This window comes from Mustela nivalis (assembly GCF_964662115.1).
Source record: "Mustela nivalis genome assembly, chromosome: 3".
Taxonomy (NCBI): Eukaryota; Metazoa; Chordata; class Mammalia; order Carnivora; family Mustelidae; genus Mustela; species Mustela nivalis.
Window position 1 is genome coordinate 29,672,057 of NC_139022.1, and position 24,797 is coordinate 29,696,853.

At 40.6% G+C, this 24,797-nt stretch overlaps 1 long non-coding RNA gene across 1 annotated transcript; it reads left to right on the forward strand.

Annotated features, from left to right (window-relative positions):
- The first annotated feature begins 18,223 nt into the window (after nucleotides 1-18,223).
- LOC309861063 lies at nucleotides 18,224-24,590 on the forward strand. Its single transcript, XR_014309754.1, has 2 exons — nucleotides 18,224-18,342; nucleotides 23,811-24,590. It is a non-coding gene; the product is annotated as an uncharacterized lncRNA (long non-coding RNA).
- The last annotated feature ends 207 nt before the right edge of the window (nucleotides 24,591-24,797 follow it).

Sequence of the window (24,797 nt, forward strand, 5' to 3'; positions counted from 1 at the left end):
GCAGAACGTGTTCCACTATATCTTCTAGACTTCTTTCTTTCTTCTCCTCTTCAGGGATTCCAATAATTCTGTCATTGGAATGTTTCATGGCATAATTTATTTCCCTCATTCTGTTTTTGTGGCATCTAAGCTGTTTGTTCCAGGCGTCCTCCTGATCCTTTCTCTCTATCTGTTTGTCCTCTAGATCACTAATTCTATCTTCTGTATCAGTTACCCTAGCTTTGAGAAAATTTAGATTAGATTGGGACTCAATGAGAGCATTGTGAATTTCATCCCTGGTTGCTTTCAGCTCTGCCCTAATATTGTGAACATCATCTCTGGTCGCTTTCAGTTAGGCTGTAATCAATTTTGTTTGGTCATCCATGGCTTTCTCCAACCTACCTATTGTCTGGATAATTGTTAGCCTGAATTCTCTTTCTGACATATTGTCTATGTCAATAGCCGTTAGCCCTGTTGCAGAATATCCATCCTCTGTAATTTTCTTTTGTTGGGCATTCCTCCTCTTACTCATTTTGGTGAGAGATGACTGAACCAATGTAGCTCGATATATTGACCGTGGTGCAGTCAAGGTGTACCCTGGAATGCTTCTGTGTAATCAGGATTCCCTACCCAAACGAGAGACAAAAGAAAAGAAAAAGAAAAAAAAGAGGGAGGTATAGAGAGAGACAGGATAGAAAGGGAAGATAGGAGAGAAGGTTCAGCTCAAATGGGGCCCAAGGAAAGATTTATGAAGTATACAAGCAAAAACTGACAAACAAAAAGACTGATAAAGGTATATGACAAGAGAAAAAAAAATATATATATATATGCAAATAAAGGAAGAACCTCATCAAAAATAACCCCAAGTGTAAGATTTATATACTATCAGGACAAACACAAAAACACAGAAACAGTGGTGGAAGAAAAATATGGGAGAGTGGTTATAAATTCTCATTGTGGGTGAGGAAGGTTGTTTTGATTCTTCCTGGATGTATCTTGATATCTTTGGTAAAGGACTCAACTTTCCTAAAATAAAGGTGGATTAAAAATTGGTTTACCTATAATGGTAGCAGTGATTGGGGAAAAGGGATTACCTTGAAGTTTAACTCTATATGAATATTAGAATATAAAAATAAAAAAGAAATAAACTAGGCTGAACTAAAGTAAATTTTAAAAATGAAATTAAAAAAAATAGAAATGCAAAAGAAAAACACAGATGTATGTATCAAAAAGTTCAGGTTAGAAGGTTATTATGGAATTTGATGTACTGGACATCTCACTGTGATGGTAATTAAGTTAAAAAAAATCTATATTTTATAAAATGAGCCAGAATAGTGGGAACGAATTAGAAATAATAGTTGTTCTATGAAGTAGTAGTGGTTGTTCTCTTGTCATCCTTTTTTTTTTTTGTTTTGTTTTTTGTTTTTTTTTCCTTTCCTGGTTGCTTTCCTGGGGGAGGTGCCTGTCACGTGGGTTTTCAGTCAATGATGTTTCCTGAGTTAAGTCATCCCACCCCCACAAGGGGGTGGGCTCTGATGAAACCATTTTTTTCAGGCTTTTGTTCTCTGGAGGTTTTTATGTTTGTTTACTTTTTTTCCCCCTCTCACCTTGACTGCTTTTGATGGTTTTTGTAGCTTTAGAGGAAAGCAAACTGCACCCTGACCTCCCTCTCAGAGAGAAGCCTCAGTCTGGTACCCTGTGGGTGTTGCAGAGCCCAAATAAATTCCCCTTGGCCGCTGGCAGAGCAGGTTCTGAGTCGTGGTCCCTTGAAATGCAAGATCTTTTGCTTGTACACAAAGCCACAGCATCAGTGGCTGTCTGGACAACTCTAGACTGCCAGAGAGGTTCCAAGCAGTGATCACACACTGAGATTTTCCTGCTGGCTCAGGCTGGGAGTGTCTGATCTTTCTGGGTCTAAGAGCACCTGGCTTGTGCACATCTCTCTCAGGGGAAGGTGAGGGGTGCATGCATCTCAGGCTCTGTAGCCCGGCTTGGTGATCTGCCACCTGGCGAGTCTCCCAGCCCCTCACAGGAGCTGGACCCCACACATTCTCAGGCGTGCTTGAGGCTCAGGGACCAAGACCTGGTTTCTCCGCCACACTCTCTCTGGCTCAGTGCCAGGAGAGGCTGTCCTGGGTCCGGGACTTAAGCCCATGTCCCCAGCCACCCCAATTCCCACAATCCCCCCCACCCACAATCCTTTGCTCTTTTTGAGTGCTTTCAACGAGTCTTCAAGTTAATGCTGGTCCCCAGATGCAGGGCACTCTCGTATTAGGGGTATTACTTTCCAATCAGTCACCTCTGGTGGCTCCCTCCCATTTTTGTTTATCTTACAATATCAGTCCGGCGTTCCCACTCTGATTTACCTGTCCACTCGCATCTTCTGTCCCTGTAGAGATCCAGACATGTATAATTCTGATATCAGGCTGATTTCTTGGATGATTGGAGTCCTTTGGAAGGTAATCAGCTCACTAGGGTACAGGTTGAAAGTGCGCCTCCTCCTACATCCCTGCCATCTTGTCTCCCTCCTCATTCAGTTTTCCTCCCTTTTCTAAGGTCCTCAGTGTTGTTCCTTATGTTCAACATATTAGTGAAATTATATGGTAATTGTCAATCTCTGCTGAACTTCTTTCACTTAGCTTAATCTTCTCCAGTTCCATCCATATCCATTCAAATGGTAAGTATTCATCCTTTCAATGACTGAGTAATATTCTATTGTATATATGAACCACATCTTCTTTATCCATTCATCTGTTGAAGGATATTAACCCTTTCTCAGATATGTTGTTTGAAAATATCTTCTATTCTGTAGGCTGCCTTTAACTTTTGTTGATTATTTACTTCACTGTGCAGCAGCTATCTGCTTCTGCAGAAGCTTATCTTTTTATATTGATGAAGTCCCAATAGTTCATTTTTAGTTTTGTTTCTCTTTAGTCTCTAATAAGAAGTTTCTACCATGGAGATCCTATAGATTGTTAGCGATATTTTCTAGGATTTTGATAGATTCTTGTGTCACATTTAGGTCTTCATGCATTGTGAGTGTGTGTGTGTGTGTGTGTGTGTGTGTGATGTAAGAAAGTGAATACAGTTTCATTCTTCTGTGGGTTCTGTTCAGTTTTCCTAATACCATTTGTTGAAGAGACTGTCTTTTTTCCATCAGATATGCTTTCCTGCTTACCAAAGATTGGTTGACTATATAGTTGTGGGTTAATTTCTCGGTTTTATACTCTGTTCCAACTATGTGTCTCTCTCTGTGCCATGACATACTGTTTTGATGACTACAGCTTTATAATATAGCTTTATGTCTGGAATCTTAATGTGTCCTGCTTTTATTTCTTTTTCAGGATTTCTTTGGCTATTTGGAGTATTTTGTGATTCCACACAAATTTTAGGATTGTTTATTCTAGCTCTGTGAAAAATACTGGTTGTTTTTGACAGGGACACCGTCATATGCGTAAATTGCTTTGGGTAGTATAGACATTTTAATAATGTTTTTTCTTCCAATCCTTGGGCATGGAATTTTTTTCTCCATTTCTTCATGTCATCTTAAATTTCTTTCATACTTGTACCCCTTGGTGTTTATTTGTGATGATTAGTGATGTTGAGCATCTTTTTAAAAAATTTCTTTTCAGCATATCAGAATTCATTGTTTTTGCACCACACCTAGTGTTCCATGCAATACGTGCCCTCCTTAATTCCCACCACCTGACTCCCCCAACATCCCACCCCCACCCCTTCAAAACCCTCAGATTGTTTTTTCAGAGTCCATAGTGTATCATAGTTTACCTCCCCTTACAATTTCCCTCAACTCCCATCTCTCCCTATGTCCTCCATGTTATTTGTTATGCTCCACAAATAAGTGAAACCATATGCTAATTGACTGTCTCTGCTTGACTTATTTCACTCAGCATAATCTTTTCCAGTCCCGTCCATGTTCCTACAAAAGTTGGGTATTCATCCTTTCTGATGGAGGCATAATAATCCATAGTGTATATGGACCATATCTTCCTTATCTAATCCGTTGAAGGGCATTTTGGTTCTTTCCATAGTTTGGTGACCGTGGCTATTGCTGCCATAAACATTGGGGTACAGATGGCCCTTTTTTAAGTGACATCTGTACCTTGGGGTAAATACCCAGGAGTGCAATTGCAGGATCATAGGGAAGCTCTATTTTTAATTTCTTGAGGAATCTCCACACTGTTAAATCTTCTTGTTGGACAGACCCTTTGAGTATGATATAGTGTTCTTCCACCTCTTATTATAGTCTTTTGCTTAAAATATAATGGATCTTATATAAGGATTGCCAACCCAGCTTTCTTTTTGATATCCATAAGCATGGTAATTGTTTTCCACCCCCACTTTCTTTTTCTTTCTTTGTTTTTAATTTATTTTCAGCGTAACATTATTCATTGTTTTTGCACCACACCTAGTGCTACATGCAATCCATGCCCTCTCTAATACCCACCACCTTGTTCCCCCAATCCCCCACTCCCCCCTTTAAACCCATCAGATTGTTTTTCAGAGTCCATAGTTTCTCATGGTTTGCCTCCCCTTCCAATTTCCCTCACTTAAAATCTGGAGGTGTCTTTGGATCTAAAATGAGTTTCTTGTAGGCAGCATATATATATTTTTTCCCATTCTGATACCCTGTGTCTTTTGATTGGTGCATTTAGCCCATTTACCTTCAGCTTAACCATTGAGAGATATGAATATAGTGCCATTTTATTGCCTGTAAGGTGACTCTTACTGTATATTGTCTTTGTTCCTTTCTGGTCTACTACTCTTTGGGTTTCTCTTTGCTTAGAGGACCCCTTTCAATATTTCCTGTAGCGCTGGTTTGGTGTTTGGAAATTCTTTTAGATTTTGTTTGTCCTGGGAACTTTTTATCTCTCTTTCTATTTTCAGTGATAGCCTAGCTGGATATTGTATTCATAACAGCATGTTTTTCTCACTTAGTGCTATGAATATATCATGCCAGTTATTTCTGGCCTGTCAGGTTTCTGTGGATAAGTCTGCTGCCAATCTAATATTTTTACCATTGTATGTTACACACTCCTTGTCCCCGGCTGCTTTCAGGATTTTCTCTTTGTCAATAAGACTTGTAAGTTTTACTATTAGATGATGGGTTTGGACCTATTCTTATTGATTTTGTGGAGTATTCTCTGTGCCTCCTGGATTTTGATGCTTGTTCCCTTTGTGATATTAGGGAAATTCTCTATAATAATTTACTCCAATGTACCTTATGCTCCCCTCTCTCTTCTTCTTCTGGAATTCCAATTATTCTAATGTTTTTTGTTTGTTTGTTTGTTTTATGGTATCACTTATCTCTCGTTTTCTCCCCGCATGGTCCAGTAGTTGTTTGTCTCCCTTTTGCTCCGCTTCTGTATTTTCTGTAATTTGGTCCTCTATATCACTAATTGTCTCTGCTGCCTCATTTATCCTAGCAGTAAGAGCTTCCACTTTTCTATTGCACCTCATTAATAAATTTTTTATTTCAACTTGGTTAGATTTTAGTTCTTTTATTTTTCCAGAAAGTGCTTTTATTTCTCCAGAGAGCATTTCTATCATATCTTCCATGCCTTTTTCAAGCCCAGCTAGTACCTTGAGAATCATCATTCTGAACCCTAGATCTGACATATGCCCAATGTCTATTGATTAGGTCCCTTGCCTTTGTTACTCCATCTTGTTCTTTTTTTTTTTTTTTTTTTAGTTTTTCTGCCTTGTCATTTTACCCAGATAAGAATATATGAAGGAGATAATAAAATACTAAAAGGGTGGCATAAACCCCAGAAAAATGTGAATTGACCAAATCAGAAAGACCCCAAATGGTGAGAGGAAGAAAGGAGGTAAACTTTTCAAAATAATAATAATAATAATAATTTTTAAAAAAGAAAAAGACAAATAAAATAGAGATATCAGACTGGTGAGTAGAACAGAGCCACCCACTTAATTTTGAGAGTACTTTGGTCTCTTAGAAGAAACTATCTCCCAAAATTTTAAAGAAAGTAAATCTTTATACACACACACACACACACACACACACACACACACAAATAAGGGTAAACATAATGAAGGGATGGAATACGACTGTAAAGATGAAAATTCTTTAGAAAATCTAAATAAGGTGTTGATAAGTTGGTTGGGAAAAGAAAGAAAAAGAAAGTGGATAGAATTTGCTCAGGCTGGATATGAGAACAAAGTCCTGTGTTAGATTTCGGATATATTTTAATCTATTAGAAGAAGTTGTATCCCAATTTTTTTTTAGAAGAGAAAAACCCTATGTGTATAGAAAAAGTAAAGTTAGATACAGTGAAAGATAAGATATGACTATAATAATGAAGTTTCAAAAAAAGTTTTATGAAAGGTATTGTTAAGATAAACTAGTTAAAAATGCTAAAAGAGGAAAGAGTAAAAGTTAAAAAATAGAATAAGATAATAAAATTTAAATTAATTAACTTTGCAAGACTAAAGAATCATGGAATCATGGAAAGAATTATGGAAAGCCATGAATTCTCGTGCTTTGCTTTCTCCTCCTCTGGAATTCCACTGTTCTCCTTTGTAAGTAAACTTGGCCTTGGCTGGATTTCTTGCTGATCTTCTTGGAGAGGGGCCTGTTGCAATGATTCTCAAGTGTCTTTGCCAGAGGCAAAATTGCACTGCCCTTGCCATGGGCCTGGCTAAGTAATCTGCTCAGGTTCACTTTCAGGAGCTTTTGTTCCTTGATCACTTTCTGTAGAGTTCTGGAGGACCGGAATGAAAATGGCAACCTCCCAGTCTCCAGCCCAGAAGAGTGGAGAGCTCAAGCCCCACCTCTCAGTGTGCCCTGGGAGAAAAGCACTCAAACATTCCCATCTCCCTGGTCCTTGGCTGCACTCCTAGCTCACCTTGCCTGTGACCGAACATCTCTCTCTTTCTGTCATACAGCCCCTTCTGCAGTCTCCAAACCCAGCAGATCACTGCTGGTCTTCCAGTGAGGTCTCCCCGGATCTGCCACTTGTGGAGACCCTGCTCAAAAAGCAGTGGTCTGACTGTGCCACAGATCACATTTTAAGGTAACCCCAAATTGAGAGCTCACTCCTTGACTCCATCTCCATAGCTAGCTTCCCTGCTCTAATAGCTGCGAGCTCTGTGATAATCAGACACCCTGATCCTTCAGTGACCCCAGAGGATATGAGACCACAGTGGAGCAGACTTTTAAAAGTTCAGATTTTGTGCTCCATTGCTCCACTGCTTGCCCAGAGCTGGCTCCTCCCCCCACGGTCTATCTTCCCATTGCTTTGGATTCACTTCTCCCCAGGTCCTAACTTTCAGAAAGTGGTCAATTTTCTGTTTCTAGAATTGCTGCTCTTCTTCTCTATGATCTTCTATTGGATTTGTAAGTGTTCGATATGGTTTGACAAACTATCTAGCTGATCTCCTGCTACCTGATGTCATCTCAGCCTGCTACTCCTCCACCATCTTGACTCCTCTTCCAGTAATGTTTTCTTGACTATGACACTAACCTAACAAGAAACAAAAGGAAAAAAAATAGGTAAGTTGGGCTAAATAAATTTTAAAATTTTGTGTGTTTAAGAACAGTCACAAATTGGAGAAAATATAAGCAAATCATATATCTGATAAAGGATTAAAATCTAAAATATATATGGAACTCCTAAAATTCCACAAGAACTACAAAATAAATAAATATAATAACCCAATTAAAACAAAAGGCTTAAACATTCCTTCAAAGAATATATAAAAATTGTCAATAAACATACAAAAAGAGGCTTAACATCACTAGTCTTAGTAAAATGCACATTTTTACCACAATTATATATTGGTTTGTACTCATTTGGAATGAAAAAAAAATAGAGAATAAATGTTAGCAAAAATGTGGAAAAATTGGAAAGATTGTGCTTTCTAGTGGGAATATAAAATGCTGCAGCCACTTTTCTTTGTTTGTTTGTTTTAGTTTCAGAGGTAGAATTTAGTGATTAGTCTGTTGACTCTAGCACCCTGTGCTCATTACATTAAATATCCTCCTTAATGTCCATCACCCAATTTTCCCTTACCCACACTCACCTCCCCTCAAGCAATCCTGATTGTTTCCTAGAGTTCAGCATCTCTTATGGTTTGCCTCTCTCTCAATTTTCATCTTATTTTATTTTCCCTTCCTTTTCCCTATGTTCATTTGTTCTGTTTCATAATTTCACATATGAGTGAAATCATATGGCATTTGTCTTTCTTTGATTGACTTATTTCACTTAGCATAATACCTTCTAGTTCCATCCATATTGTGGCAAATGGCAAGATTTCATTTTTGATGGCTGAGTAATATTCCATTGTATATATCTACAATTTCTTCTTCTTCTTTGTTTTTTTAATTTCTTTTCAGCATAACATAATTCATTGTTTTTCTTTAATCCATTCATCCCTTGATGGAAATCTGCAGTCTTCCCATATTTTGGCTATCGTGGACATTGCTGCTATGAACATTGGGATGAATGTGCCCTTTTGAATCACTATGTTTGTATGCTTTGGGTAAATATATAGTGCAATTGTTGGGTCGTAGGTTTGTTCTATTTTTAACTTTTTGAGGAACCTCCATAATCTTTTCCAGAGTGGTTGTACTAGCTTGCATTCCCACCAGCAGTGTAAGAGGGTTCCCCTTTCTCTGTATCCTCACCAACATCTGGTGTTTTCTGAGTTGTTGATTTCAGCCATTTTGACTGGTGTGAGGTGATATCTCATTGTGGTTTTGATTTATAGAGCTTCAGCCACTTTTGAGAATAGCTTGGCTGTTCTTTGAAAAGTTTAACACAGAATTAATCCATGATCCAGCTATTCCATTTCTAGGTATACATTTAAGAAAATGAAAGGAAGGACTCAGATACTCTTAACCAATATTCACAGCAGCATTATTAACAATAACTAAAAGGTGGAAATAACCCAAATGTTTATAAATGGACAAATAGATTCTTTTTAATGTGACCTGTAAAATAATGTGGTATTATTCAGCTTTAAATGAATACATTTCTGATATAGGTCACAACATGGATGAAAATTGAAAACGTTATGCTAAGCAATAGAAGTATAAAAAATAGGCATGTGGGGACAAGATGGTGGGGAAGTAGGATGAGGCGCATTTTAAACCTGTACCCTAAAGTGAGCTGATTACCAACCAAAGAACTCTAATCACCCATGAAATCAGCCTGAGATCAGAATTATACACGTCTGGATCTCTACAGGGGCAGAAGATGCCAGTGGGCAGGTAAAGCGGAGTGGGAATGGGGAACTGATATATGAAGATAAACAAAATGGGGAGGGAGCCACCAGAGGCGACTGGTTGGAAAGTAATACCCCTAATACGAGCGAGATGCCCTGCCTCTGGGGACAAGCATTAATTTGGAGACTGGTTGAAAGCACTTCAAAAGAGCAGATGATCTCGGGGGGAAATTGTGAAAATTGGGACGGCTAGGGACAGGGGCTTAAGTCCCTGGTCCAAGGACAGCATCCCCAGTGCTGAGCTAGAGAGAGTGCGGCAGTGAAACGAGGTCTTTGTCCCTAAGCCAACAGTGCGCCTGAGAATGCATAGGGTCCGGCTCCTGTGAGGGGCTGGAAGCCTCGCCAGAGGACAGAACACGCAAGCCCTGCTATACAGACTAGGATGTGCATGCCCCTCATTCTCCCCTGAAAGAGATACACAAAGGCCTGGCCGGCGCTCTGTGACCGCACCATTGTTTCAGAGCCTAAGACAAGTGACCCAAACCCTCCCCTGAAAGAGGTGTGCAAAGGCCCAGACTGGTGATTTCAGACCTGTGCCCCATACTCTGAGCCTGAAATGTGGGTGCAACCCAAAGCCTCCCCTGAAAGAGGTGTGCTCGTAGACCCAGAAAGACCAGGCACTCCCAGCCCTGGCCAGCGGGAAAATCTCAGTGTGCAATCGCTGCTTGGAACCTCTCTAGTGGTCTGGAGCTGCCCAGACAGCCGCCGCTGCCATGGTTTTGGGTACAAGCAAAATATCCTGCATCCCCAGGGACTGCGAAACGGAACCTGCTATGCCAGCGGACAAGGGGGAACCTATTTGGGCTCTGCAGCCAGACTGAGGCTTCTCTCTGAGAGGGAGGTCAGGATGCAATTTGTTTTCCTCTAAAACTACAAAAACCATCAAAAGTGGTCAAGGTGAGAGAAAAAAAAAAGTGAAAAAACATAAAAACTGCCAGAGAACAAAAGCCTGAAAAAAAAACAGTTTCCTCAGAGCCCACCCACTTGATGGGGGCGGGGGGACTTAACTCAGGGAACATCATTGACTGAAAACCTACGTGGCAGGCCCCTCCCCCAGAAAACCAACCAAGAAAGGAAAAAAAAAAAAGACTACAAGACAACAACCACCACTACTTCATAGGACAGCTTTTATTTTTAACTCGTTCCCACTATTCTGGTTCATTTTTTTAATATAGATAATTTTTAACCTATTTACCATCACAGTGAGATGTCCAGTACATCAAATTCCATAATAAACTTCTAACCTGAACTTTTTGATACATACACACCTGTGTTTTTCTTCTGGATTTCTATCTTTGAATTTTTTTTAATATTTTATTTATTTATTTGACAGAGATCACAGGTAGGTAGAGAGGCTGGCAGAGAGAGAGAGAGAGAGAGAGAAGCAGGCTCCCTGCTGAGCAGAGAGCCCGATGTGGGACTCCATCCCAGGACCCCGTGACCATGACCTGAGCCGAAGGCAGTGGCTTAACCCACTGAGCCACCCAGGCAACCCGAATTTTTTTTTTTAATTTTAGTTTACTTTAATCTAATTTATTCCTTTTTACTTTTATTTTCTAATATTCATATAGATTTAAACTTCAAAGTAATGTCCTTTCCCCAATCAATACTACCTCAATAGATAAAGCAATTTTTAATCCCCCTTTAACTTAGGAAAGTTGAGTCATTTAAAAAAGATATCAAGATACAACCAGGAAGAATCAAACCAACCTTCCTCACCCACACTGAGAATTTTTAACCACTCTCTCATCTTCTTCTTCCACCATTGATTCTGTGTTTTTGTGTTTGACCTGATAGTATATAAATCTTACACTTGTGGTTCTTTTTGATGAGGTTCTTCCATTATTTGCATATTTTTTTTTCTCGTGTCATATAGTTTTATCAGTCTTTGTGTTTGTCTGTTTTTGTGTGTATACTTCATAAATCTTGTGTTGGGGCACATTTGGGCTGAACTTTCTCTTTCATCATCCCTTTCTTTCCTCTCTCTCTTTTTTCTTTTTCTTTTCTTTTGTCTCTCATATGGATGGGGAACCCTGATAACTCAGAAGTGTTCCAGGGTGCACCTTGACTACACCACGGTCAATACATCCAAATACATCTGCTCAGTCATCTCTCACCTCCAGGAGGAGGAAGGCCCAACAGAAGAAAAACACAGAAGATGTACCTTCAGCAACAGAGCTAATGGCTATCAACATAGACAATATGTCGGAAAGAATTCAGGCTAACAATTTTCCAGGCAATAGCTAGGTTGGAGAAAGCCATGGATGACCAAACAGAATTCATTAGGGCTGAGATGAAAGTGGCCAGAGAGGATGTTCAAAATACTAGGTCGGAATTAAAAGCTAACAGGGCTAAGGTTCACAATACTCTCAATGAGTTCCAATGTAATCTAAATTCTCTCAAAGCTAAGGTAACTTAGACAGAAGATAGAATTAGTAATCTGGAGGACAATAGATAGAGAGAAAGGATCAGGAGGAAGCCTGGAACAAACAGCTTAGAAACCACGAAAACAGAATCAGGGAAATAAATGATGCCATTTACAAATCAGAATTATTGGACTCCCTGAAGGGGAGAAGAAAGAAGTCTAGAAGACATAGTGGAACAAGTTCTTCATGAAAATTTTCCCAATCTCGTGAATGGAACCAGCAATCCTGTATTAGAGGCTGAAAGGTCTCCACCCAAGTTTCTACATTCCAAAAAAAAAAAAAAAAAAAAAAAAAAAAAATCAAGGCACCTGATAGTCAAATAGAGGAATCATAATTGTAGGTATAATCTCTTGAAAGGTACTAGGACAAAGAGGCTCCTTGCCTACAGAGAAAAGCCCATCAGAATAACGTCAGATGTGTCCACAGAGATATGCCAAGCCATAAAGGGCTGGCAAGATATATTCAGGGCACTAAATGAGAAGAACATGCAGCCAAGAATACTTTATCCAGCAAGACTGACATTCAAAATGGATGGAGAGATAAAGAGTTTCAAAGACCGGCAAGGCACCAAAAGACTATGCAACCACCAAGCTGACACTGCAGGGAATATTAAGTGGGGTTATATAAAAGAGGAAAAATCCTAAAAATAGCATTGAACAGAAATATAGAGACAATCTACAGAAAGAAAAGCCTTCAAAGGTAACACGATATCAATAAAAACGTATCTATCAATAATCACTCTCAGTGTGAATGGCCTAAATGCGTCCATAAAATGGCACAGGGTTGCAGATTGGATAATATGAAAGGACCCATCCATATGTTGTCTACAAGAGATCCATTTGAATCTAAAGATACACTCAGACTGAAAATGAAGGGATGGAGAAGCATCTTCCATGCCAATGGGCCTCAAAAGAAGGCTGGGGTAGTGATAATCATATTAGATAAATTAGTTTTTAAACTAAAGAATACAGAAGGACACTACATAATTCTTAAAGGGACTCTCCACCAAGAAGAGATAAAAATTGTAAATATCTAGGCCCCCAAAATGGAGCAGCCAATTAAAAAAAAACTGTTAATCAAGATAAAGAGTCATATTGATATGAATACATTAATGGTAGGAGGTCTTAACACGCCTCTCTCAGAAATAAACAGATCATCAAAGCAGAAAATCAATAAAGAAATAAGAGCATTGAATGATACATTGGACCAGATGAACCTCATAGATATATACAGAACATTCCACCCTAAAAAAAGAGAATACTCATTCTTCTCAAGTGCACATGGAATCTTCTCAAAATAGACCACATAGTGCGTCACAAATACTCAACCGATAGCAAAAGACTGAGGTGATTCTCTGCATATTCTCAGATCACAATGCTTTGAAATTGGAGCTCAATCACAAGAAAAGGTTCCAAACGAACTCAAACACCTGGAAGCTAAAAGCCACCTGGTGTAAGAATGCTTGGATCAAACAGGAGATCAAAGAAGAACTAAAATAATTCAGGGAAACCAATGAGAATGAAGACACTTTGGTCCAAAACCTATGGGATACAGCAAAGGCGGTCCTAAGGGGGAAATATGTAGCCATCCCAGCCTCTCTCAAAAAAAAATTGAAAAATCCAGAACACACCAGCTATCTCTACACATTAAAGAAGTGAAGAATCAACAACATTTCAAACCAACTCCACAATTAAGAAGGGAAATAAACAAGATTAGAGCTGAGATCAATGAAGTAGAAACCAGAGATACAGTAGAACATATCAATGAAACTAGAAGCTGTTTTTTTGAAAGAATCAATAAGATCAATAAATCATTGGCCACACTAATCCAAAAAAAAAAAAAAAAAGAGAAAGCCCAAATTCATAAAATTATGAATGAAAAGGGACTAATCACAACTAACACCAAGGAAGTAGAAAGAATTATCTGAAGTTATTATCAACAGTTATATGCCAATAAGCTAAGCAACCTACATGAAATAGATGCATTCCTGGAAAACTTTAAACTCCCAAAATTGAATCAGGAAGAAATTGACAACCTGAATAGACCAATATCTAGTAACAAGATTGAAGCAATGCTCAAAAACCTCCCAAAAAACAAGAGCCCAGGACCTGATGGATTCCCTGGGGAATTCTACCAAACTTTCAGAGAAGAAATATTCTCCTGAAGCTGTTTCAAAAAATTGAAGCAGAAGGAAAACTTCCTGAATCTTTCTATGAAGCCAGCATTACCCTGATCCACAAACCAGGCGAAGGCCTTACAAAAAGGAGAATTTCAGACCTATATCACTGTTGAATATGGATGCTAATATTCTCAAAAAGATCCTAGCAAACACGATCCAAAAGCACATTAGAAAGATTATCTACCATGACCAGGTGCGATTCATCTTTGGGCTACAAGGATGGTTCAACATTCGCAAATCAATCAATGTGATAGAACAAATTAATATAAGAAGAGAGAAGAGCCACCTGGTCCTCTCAATAGATGCAGAAAAAGCATTTGACAAAATCCAATATCCGATCCTGTTTAAAATGCTTCAAAGTATAGGGATAGCAGGAACATTCCTGAACTTCATCAAATCTATCTATGAAAGACCCACAGCAAATATCATCCTCAATGGAAAAAAACTTGCATCCTTCCTGTTGAGTTCAGGAACAAAAGGATGCCCACTCTCACCACTCTTGTTCAACATAGTATTAGAAGTCCTAGCAACAGCAATCAGACAACAAAGAGAAGGTATCCAAATTCGTAATGAAGAAGTCAAACTCTCTCTCTTTGCAGATGACATGATTTTTTATATGGAAAACCCAAAATACTCCACCCCCAAACTACTAGAACTCATACAAAAATTCAGCAATATGGCATGGTACAATGTCAATGTGCAGAAATCCCTGGATTTCTTATACACTAACAATGAAAATACAGAAAGGAAAATTAGAGAGTCGATTCCAATTACTAGAGCACCAAGAACCATAAGATACTTGGGAATAAACCTAACCAAAGAGGTAAAGGATCTGTACTTGAGGAACAACAGAACACTCATGAAAGAAATTGAAGAAGACACAAAAAGATGGAAGACCATTCCATGCCCTTGGATTGGAAAAATAAACATTGCTAAAATGTTTATACTGCCTAGAGCAATCTATATTTTAATGCCATTCCAATCGAAATTCCAACAGTATTCTGCAAAGAGCTAGAGCAAAGAATCCAAAAATTTGTATGGAATCAGAAGAGACCCTGAATCGCTAAGGAAATGTTGAAAAACAAAAATAAAACTGGGGGCATCATGTTACCTGATTTCAAGCTTTACTACAAAGCTGTGACCACCAAGACAGCATGGTACTGGCATAAAAACAGACACATAAACCAGTGGAACAGAGTAGAGAGCCCAAATATGAACCCTCAACTCTATGGTCAAATAATCTTCGACAAAACAGGAAAAAATATACAGTGGAACAAAGACAGTCTCTTCAATAAATGGTGCTGGGAAAACTGGACAGCTATATGTAGAAGAATGAAACTTGACCATTCTCTTACACCATACACAAAGATAATGTCAAAATGGATAAAAAACCTCAATGTGAGACAGGAATCCATCAGAATCCTAGAGGAGAACATGGGCAGTTATCTCTTTGATATCAGCCACAGAAACTTCTTTCAAGATATGCCTCTAAAGGCAAAGAAAGAAAAGCAAAGATGAACTTTGGGGACTTCATCAAAATCACTAGCTTCTGCACAGCAAAGGAAACAGTCAAGAAAGAGGCAACCCACGAATGGGAGAATATATTTGCAAATGACAGTACAGATAAAAGTTTGATATCCAGGATCTATAATGAACATCTCAAACTCAACACACACAAAACAGACAATAATGTAAAAAAAATGGGCAGAAGATATGAACAGACACTTCTCCAGTGAAAACATACAAATGGATCTCAGACACATAAAAAAATGTTCATCATCACTAGCCATCAGGGAGATTCAAATTAAAACAACATTGAGATATTACCTTACAGAAGTTAGAATGGCCAAAATCAGCAAGACAGGAAACAACATGTGTTGGAAGGGATGTGGAGAAAGGAGAACCCTCTTCCACTGTTGGTGGGAATGCAAGTTGTTGCAGCCTCTTTGGAGAAAAGTTGGAGATTCCTCAGAAAATTAAAAATAGTATTTCCCTATGACCCTGCCATTGCACTACTGGGTATTTACCCCAAAGAGACAGATGTAGTGAAAGAAGGGCCATCTGTACCTCAATGTTTATAGCAGCAATGGCCACGGTCGCCAAACTGTGGAAAGAACCAAGATGCCCTTCAACAGACTAATGGATAAGGAAGATGCGGTCCATATACATATGGAGTATTATGCCTCCATCAGAAAGGATGAATACCCAACTTTTGTAGCAACATGGACGGGAGTGGAAGAGATTATGCTGAGTGAAATAAGTCAAGCAGAGAGAGTGAATTATCATATGGTTTTCTTATTTTTGGAACATAACAATTAGAATGGAGTACATGGGGAGATAAAGAGGAGAAGGAGAAGAGAGTTGAGGGAAATTGGAAGGGGAGGTGAACCATGAGAGACGATGGACTCTGAGAAACAATCTGAGAGTTTTGAAGGGGCAGGGGGTTGGAGGTTGGGGTACCAGGTGGTGGATATTATAGAGAGCATGGATTTCATGGAGCACTGTATATGATGCAAAAATAATGAATACTGTTATGCTGAAAATAAAAATAAATAAATAAAAAATAAAAAACCCCACATTGAGATATCACCTCACTCCAGTTAGAATGGCCAAAATTAGCAAGACAGGAAAAAACATGTGCTGGAGGGGATGTGGAGAATGGGGAACCCTCTTCCACTATTGGTGGGAATGCAAGTTGGTGCAGCCTCTTTAGAGAACAGTGTGGAGATTCCTCAAGAAATTAAAAATAGAACTTCACTATACCCTGCCATGGCACTTCTGGGTATTTACCCCCAAAGATACAGATGTCGTGAAAAGAAGGGCCATCTGTACCCCAATGTTTATAGCAGCAATGGCCACGGTTGCCAAACTGTGGAAAGAACCAAGATGCCCTTCAATGGAGGAATGGATAAGGAAGATGTGGTCCATATACACTATGGAGTATTATGCCTCCATCAGAAAGGACGAATACCCAACTTTTGTAGCCACATGGACAGTACTGGAAGAGATTATGCTGAGTGAAATAAGTCAAGCAGAGAGAGGCATTTATCATATGGTTTCTCTAATATGTGGAGCATAACAAATAGCATTGAGGACATGGGGAGTTAAAGAGGAGAAGGGAGTTGGGGGAAATTGGAAGGGGAGGTGAACCATGAGAGACTATGGACTCTGAAAAACAATCTGATGTTTTGAAGGGGCAGGCGGTTGGAATTTGGGTACCAGGTGGTGGATATTATAGAGGGCAAGGATTACATGGAGCACTGGGTGTGGTGCAAAAATAATGAATACTGTTGTGCTGAAAAAAAAAATGAATACATTACCAAAAATATATATATATATGGCACGATTCAATTCTTTTTGTTGTTGTTGTTAAAGATTTTGTTTATTTATTTATTTGTCAGAGAGAGAGAGAGAGAACACAAGCAAGCAGAGCGGCAGGCAGAGGCAGAGAGAGTGCAGGCTCCCCACTTAGCAAGGAGCCTGATGCGGGACTTGATCCCAGGACTCTGGGATCATGACCTGAGCCAAAGGCCAGCCAACCAACTGAGTCACCCAGGTGTCCCAGCATGATTCAATTCAATTCTGTGGTACCTAGAATAGGCATATTTACAGGCACAGAAACTAGACTGAATATTAACAGTCTTGGAGCTAGGGAATAATGAGTTATTGTTTAATTGATATAGAAATTTTATTTGTGGGGCACCTGGGTGGCTCAGTGGGTTAAAGCCTCTGTCTTTGGCTCAGGTCATGATCCCAGATTCCTGGGATCGAGCCTCACATCGGGCTCTATGCTCGGCTGAGAGACTGCTTCCCTACCTCTCTCTGCCTGCCTTTCTGCCTACTTGTGGTCTCTGTCTGTCAAATAAATAAATAAAACCTTAAAAAATAATAATAATAAAATATATTTATAAAGTGTCATAATTTGAAAATACATTTAGTGAAAATAACAAATCAGAGTTTTACAATTCATTTAGAGAAGTGATTGGATATCATATATTAATATAAACTCTGAGTGACCATAAAAATACTGATATAACTTATATATATATATATATATATATATATATATATACACACACACACATATGACTATATATATACATATATACACAATATATCAGCAATACATTTTTGAGAAAAAAAAAAGTATTTATTGGGTTCACGCCCCCAAGATGGCTCCAGTCGCGCCCCTAAGATGGCGCTGGAGCAGTACAGACAGCCTAAAAAATATACGCCCTGGCCACACATGACTTTGTGCTCTTCACATGAGCACTGTATGCCACCACTGCCTAGGAGGCCCAGATACCTCCTGTTCATGTGATCACCCCTGTGATTGGCTGCTTTGCCCTATATAAGGCAAAGGAACTTCCCCGCATGGGGAGGAGAAAGATCCACCAGTGAATAAAACAAGAGCTTGTGCATCAACCTGTGTGTGTGTTGCGTCATCTCTGCGGGCAGGGAGAGCGCGACATTTGGTGCTGAAACCCGGGAACTGTGAGTATATTTAAAAATAGCAAAGATACAGTGAAGGCAGAAATTCTGATACTGGTTGAGATATGTTCTGATTTACTGATAATGTTGAGGTATATTTAACTTTTAACTTTATGTGCATTGATCTCACATTGAACAGTTTTGTCAGAGTGAAATACAATGTTTCCATTTTGTTTACTTGATTTTTAGAAGTGGTAGTTCTAACAGGAAGATTCCATGAAATAGAAGTTGTGCAGCCTTTTAAACTTAGCGTTTTAGAGAGAAGGCAATACATGAGTACTTTTTCCCCCTCATCATATTGCACGTACTTCACTAGGACGACCACAAAGGAAAGGTTAAAAGTTTGCTGAAGAGCAACCACAAAGGGACAGCAGTTTTATGTTCACGGATCGTGACTGTAAAGGTAAATACAATGGGGTCGGAAATTTCTAGACTCCGAATGGAGAGCCCCTTGCAGGCATTTTGAAAGCTAATGGAACCCCTCTTAAAGCTCAAACTGCTCGAGTGTTCCTAAGAGCAATAGAGCATCAAGCCCCTTGGTTTTTAGATGAGGGCCTCTTAAGTTTCCCACAGTGGGAACATTTGGGAGAAGATTTGAGAAGGGCTGATGCTCAGCAGCCTTTGCCAACAGGCACCATGGCTATATGGGCTCTTGTGAGGAGCTACCTTACCGTTAAAAAGGACAAATTTACAGGCCCCCTAAAAGAAGGAAGTTCCATTTTAGAGGAAGTAAAAGAGGAGCACTCTTTGCACTCCTCCCGTTCCTCTGAAACTGACAGTGAAAATGGTGAAGAGGAGGAGTTCGGTGGGGAGGAATTAGAAAGGAAGGTAAAAGAACTAAAAATAGGTCATGCAACCCTTCCTGATACGATCGAGCCCACAGCGCCATCCCCTCCCTATTCAGGTTCCTGTAAGGGTGCATGCTCCTGTCAAACCTCCTCTCCTTGGGTAGATCTCTCAACGGCTTGCTTCCCCATTCTCGAGGAAACTCAAAACCAAAGGTTTCATCAGCCCATAGACTTTAAGCTTGTGAAACAATTAAAGGAATTAAACAATTAAAGGAAGCAGTTAACACATACTCAGGGTCCTCAGGCCGCCTTCACAATATCCGTATTAGAGTCCCTAGCGGGGCTCAATTTGAGCCCAGGGGACTGGACAAACTTGGCTAGAACGACCTTATCAGGGGGGCCAATATCTGATGTGGAAAACAGCCTGGCAGGAATACAGCACGGACACTGCCAGGTGCAATGCAGCCACCGGCCACCCAGACTGGAATGTAGACATGCTAATGGGCTTAGGAAATTATGTCACTGTTCAGGCTCAAGCCCAATACCACCCTGCCATCTACCTACAAATAGCCACCGCAGCTACAAAAGCTTGGAAAACCCTACAGGGTACCAGAGGTTTACAGGGACAATTATCAAAAGTCATTCAAGGCAATAATGAGCCATATGCCGATTTTGTAGATCATCTACTCCAGACAGCTTCCCGCATTTTCGGGGATGAGGAACAAGCCATGCCCCTAGTCAAGCAATTAGCCTATAAGCAGGCAAACAAATGGTGCAAGGAAGCTATCCGGCCCTGGAAAAGCAAGGACCTCTCCACATATTTAAAGGTATGCAGAGATATCAATGACTCTGTTATACAAGGGCAGGTCCTTGCGGCATCCATTACCCAGGGCCTTTCAAGTTATGGTTTTCAGAAGCCATCTTGGTCTAATCTGGGAGCCTGCTTTTCCTGCGGGCAATTGGCCACAGGAAAGCGCAATGTCCAAACAAACAGCACTCCGAACAAGCCGAACAAAGCCAAAAACCCAAGCTCTGTCCTAGATGTAAGAAAGGGAATCATTGGAGTAATACTTGCACCTCCGTAAGAGATAGGGAGGGAAATTTCCTTGGTCCTAATCCTAAACTACAAAAAAATGGGAATTCGGGCCCTTCACTCCGGGGCCCACAACAAATGTATGGAGTGATACAACAAGTGCCCACGAGCTGGCATCCACTTACGAGCCAAGGAGGGCCACAGTAGGAAGCACAGGATTGGACATTTGTGCCACCTCCAGATTGGTCTTAACTCTTGACATGGAGGTGCAGATGGTGGAATCAGATTGGCAGGGACCAATACCCCAAGGGACAGTCGGCCTCCTGTTAGGAAGGAGTTCCACTACCTTGAAGGGATTAATTTTGCACCCAGGTGTTATTGATTCTGATTTTCAAGGACAAGTGAAAATTATGTTATCCTCCCCAAAAAGCACAACGGTCATAACCCCGGGAAATAAGATAGCTCAAATGCTTATTCTACCTAGCCAAAATGATCTTTATGCATATAAGAATACCCCCTGAGAAACTAAAGGTTTTGGTTCCTCCAGAGAGCCTCTTGCTTGTTTAACCCTGGGATTATAGGACAGGCCGTTATTAACCCTAACCATCTGAGGAAGGGACTTCCTGGGTCTGCTCAATACAGGAGCTGACAAAAGCATTATAAGGTCCCTTGACTGGCCTAAAGATTGGCCTATAGTCAAAGCCAACCAAACACTGCAGGGCCTGGGAGTTGCACAAAGCCCCGACCAAAGTGCAGCAACATTGCAATGGAAGGACAGAGAGGGCCATACCGGACTGTTCCAACCATACATTTGTGCCCTACCTATATCACTTTGGGGGTGCGATATCCTAGCACAAATGGATTTAAAACTAACCACGGAGAATTTGTTCAACGGTCCTGTCAAGGGAATGATGCAGTCAATGGGCCGAGGGTTAGGGAAACAAGAGCAAGGCATAACTCAACCGATACCACTCTCAGAGCACTTCCAGAAGAATCAAGGTCTGGGTTTTTAATAGGGGCCACTGAACATGCCATACCTTTAAAATGGAAAGACGATAGGCCTCGCTGGATTCCTCAGTGGCCCCTAACTAAAGAAAAATTAGAGGCAGCCAAAGGTTTAATAAAGGAACAATTGGATGCTGGGCATCTTCGCCCTTTGACATCCCCTTGGAATACACCCATATTTGTTTTAAGGAAAAAATCAGGTAAATGGAGGCTACTCCATGATCTCCGAGCAGTAAACGCTCAAATGTCCTCTATGGGCCCTATCCAATGTGGCTTACCTCTTGTTTCTGCAATACCAAAAGGATGGCCCACAATTATTATAGATATACAAGATTGCTTCTTCTCCATTCCATTACATAAGGATGACTGTAGGAGATTTGCATTTACTTTGCCAGCAATTAATCACTCCCAACCAGATCAGAGATATGAATGGAGAGTCTTACCACAAGGTATGACCAATAGCCCTACCTTGTGCCAAATGTATGTTGACAAGGCTTTAAGAACAACCAGACACAAATTTCCCATGTTGTTACTATACCATTATATGGATGATATTTTATTATCGCATAAAAACAACCAAGAGCTTGATAAGGCACTCCAATTTCTAATTGGAGAATTAAAGGAATGGCACCTCACCATAGCAGAATTAAAGTAGTGGCACCTCACCACAGCACCAGATAAAATACAAAAAGGAGATTTACAAACTTATTGAGGCACACATCTTTCGTCCATGATGGTACGGCCTCTAAAACTCAGCTTTAGGCTGGACAATCTAAACACCTGTAACGACTTTCAGAAATTGTTAGGTGACATTGCCTGGCTTCGACCCTACTTAAAACTAACTACAGCAGAGTTAAAGCCCCTATTTGATATTCTTAAGGGTGACATAGACTTAAGCTCAAAAAGAAGTCTTACCCCCGAGGCTAGGCAAGCCATCACCTTAGTCCAACAGCGATTAGAATCATGTCAGATCACACGCCGTGATCCAGATCAACCCTTATTATTAATAATACTACCAGACCCTCATAGCCCTACTGCCATAATTTGGCAGGTGGCCCCTTACAAAATGTTCATTTACCTAGCTCCCCATCTAAAACATTACAACCTTACCCTGAAGCCGTGGCCTTGCTTCTACAAAAGGGGCTAAAGGACTGCCTCACCACATTTGGCTCACAGCCGCATACTATCATTACCCTCTATGGACCAGATCAAATTAATTGGCTCATCAATCATGACACAAATTGGGCCATTCTCCAATTCACTACTATTGCAACCTTCGATAACCACTATCCAAAACACCCCTGGATTCAATTCTGTAAAAACACCCCTATTGTCTACTCACTAATCACAAAAACGACCCCCTTAAAAGATTGCTTAACACTCTTTACTGATGGCTCAAAAAATGGAGTGGGAACGGTAGTAACTGCAGGAAAAAGCTATACAACCCTGGTACCATCTGGCTCTGCACAACTTGCAGAACTGGCAGCAGTCATTTTGGCTTTTTCAACGTTTCCTGACGATCCCTTCAATCTACTATCAGATAGCAATTATGTCATTAGCTCTCTATAAGTTCTAGAAACAGTGCCTTATATTGCACCTGCCTCCACTGCTGCTTCTTACTTCAAATCCCTACAAAAGCTGATCTTACAGCGTACACAACCCTTCTTTGCAGGACACCTTAGGGCTCACACACGTCTTCCAGGACCCTTATCTACGGGTAATGAAAAGGCAGACTTTATCACAAAAACACCTTTTATATTCTCCATAGAAGAACAAGCCAAATTATTCCATGAAAAATTCCGTGTAAATTCCACTACACTCGACAGAAAATTTCAAATACCGAAAACCCTTGCTCAACAGATTGTTAAGTCTTGCCGGCACTGTGCCCCTCTTATCCCAGCACCCTCCTTTGGAGTAAACCGATGTGGAATACTACCCAATCATGTGTGGCAAATGGATATTACACACATCCCTGAATTCGGCAACTTAAAATATGTACATGTCTCAGTAGACACATACTCGGGGGTCATTATGGCCTCCTTACATACAGGAGAAAAGGTCAGAGATGTCATTCAACATTGCTTGAAAAACTTTGCCTCTTGGGGCATCCCCAAACAAATCAAAACCGACAACGGGCCTGCTTACACATCACACAGCTTTAAAAATTTTGCTGATACATTTCACATACATCTAGTCACAGGTATACCCTACAACCCTCAAGGGCAAGGAATTGTCGAACGTGCACACTTGACCCTGAAAAATCAATTAATAAAACAAAAAGGGGGAATACGGGCCACCTACAAGTCCCCTAAGGACAAACTCAATACCGCTCTCTTTACTTTAAATTTTTTGGTCATGGACGCAATAGGACGATCGGCAGCAGATCGCCACTCCCGTCAGGAGGTCAATGTCAATGATTGGGTAAAATGGAAAGACATTCTGACAGGACTATGGAAGGGTCCGGACCCAGTCCTATGATGGGTCCGTGGTTCCGTTTGTGTTTTCCCTCAGGACCAGCCGACTCTGGTTTGGGTTCCAGAACGCCTGACACGACAAGTACATCCAAATTCTCTCCACCAGTTGTATCCAGCCCTTATCAGGCATATGCATCACATCTAACTTGTATTCTAATCTCTCCCGAGCAGCGAACCTCTCCGGAGAATTATCTCAGATGCTCAACGGCACCTGGTTAGCCAAATTCCACAATCTGAGAGCCTCCCTCCGGATGGAGATTCTGCAGATCAATGCCATGAGAGTCAACCCTCCCAATTTCTACAAACTATGCAGGCAGTGGTGGCTTTTGGGAAATCCTGGTTTGGGACTATTGCACTCGGCTGTATTGTGCTCTTTGTCCTCCTCCTGGTGCTGCGTTGGATAAGGGCCCTCCAACTCACATCAGCCAGAGACTCACATTAGCAGGCTGTACATCAAGCCTTGGTAGCCACAGAGAATGGTAGCTCACCCCAAGTATGGCTTAGCATGCTGGACCGGTAGTCAATGACGGGTAATGAGGAAGATAACAGTACCAACCTAAGACAGAAGCTGCAGCATGCTCTGCAGTATTTGATGACGGGTAAGGGCGCAAGTTGATCATCCCAACCTAAGACAGGCACGGTCCTTTATCCATACAAATAAACAAAGAAGGGGGAGCTATCGGGGTCAAGCCCCCAAGTTGGTGCCGGTTGTGCCCCTAAGATGGCGCTGGAGCAGTACGGACAGCCTAAAAAATATCCGCCCTGGCCACACGTGACTTCGTGCTCATCACATGTGCACCATATGCCACCACTGCCTACGAGCCCCAGATACCTCCTGTTCATGTGAACACCCCTGTGATTGGCTGTTATGCCCTATATAAGGCAAGGGAACTTCCCCACAAGGGGAGGAGAAAGAACGACCAGTGAATAAAACAAGAGCTTGTGCATCGACCTGTGTGTGTGTTGCATCATCTCTGCCGGCAGGGAGAGCGGGACAAGTATCTCTACTTATCTATCTGACACAAGATACTGATATGTAAGTACATAAGATAAAACTCATAATGTTATCAATTCCAAAGTATTTAAGACAGGTCACTGTACAAGAGGAATTGAAATACCCTAAAATTTTACAGTGTGCATATGAAACACATCTTGCAT